The sequence below is a fragment of the Myotis brandtii genome, unplaced genomic scaffold (assembly GCF_000412655.1).
Source record: "Myotis brandtii unplaced genomic scaffold, ASM41265v1 scaffold397, whole genome shotgun sequence".
In the NCBI taxonomy this organism is placed as follows: Eukaryota; Metazoa; Chordata; class Mammalia; order Chiroptera; family Vespertilionidae; genus Myotis; species Myotis brandtii.
This window is the reverse complement of record NW_005365229.1, coordinates 5,152,692-5,153,290: the sequence shown is the minus strand read 5'-3', so window position 1 is coordinate 5,153,290 and position 599 is coordinate 5,152,692. Positions and strand designations below refer to the sequence as shown.

At 60.6% G+C, this 599-nt stretch overlaps 1 protein-coding gene across 1 annotated transcript in view; it reads right to left on the bottom strand.

Annotated features, from left to right (window-relative positions):
• The window catches only part of MEFV (Mediterranean fever), a 47,319-nt gene that overhangs the window by 29,629 nt on the left and 17,091 nt on the right, over positions 1-599 (bottom strand). The gene's annotated exons all lie outside the window — the stretch shown is intronic.

Below are 599 nucleotides of genomic sequence, written 5' to 3'. Positions count from 1 at the left end.
GCTGGGGTAGATGGCTCCCTCTCCTGCAGCCCTGAACTACCGGAGCGGGTGGAGACCGCCTTTAATCCGTCATGACTGGGACAGTGACTCTCAAATAGGCTTATGGGTGAAGAATTTCTCGGGGGGGAGGGGTGTTAACAATTCAGATTTCCGAGCCACCCCGACACTCTGACGCATTGAATCTCGCGTGGCTCGAGGGTTTGTATCTTAGTAAACTTTCCGGGGGATTCGGGCCCACGTGGCCCGCCGGTCACGCCCGCTTTAGGACCATTTTTTACAAATCTATTTAGCGAAGCCATCCTCTCCCTTGGAACCTCCAGGATGTCGGGGCTTGTCGGATGACTCCGCCTCTCGCCTTGAATTGTCCCCTCGCTCGTCCCGTCCCGGCAGATGAATCTCCCTTCCTGGTTGGTCGGCGGTGAATCCGTGGCGAGGTCTGGACCAATGGGCGCTGTAGCTCGCAGAACGTCACCTGGAGGTGGGTCCCCAGCTGGCGCCGTTGGCCGTGGACGCCTAACTCTCGCCCTGAGACTTCCGGCGGGGGAGCGGAGCGCGGAGTTCTGCGTGAGTTCGCGACGCGGCGAGAAGCGCGGCGCCCA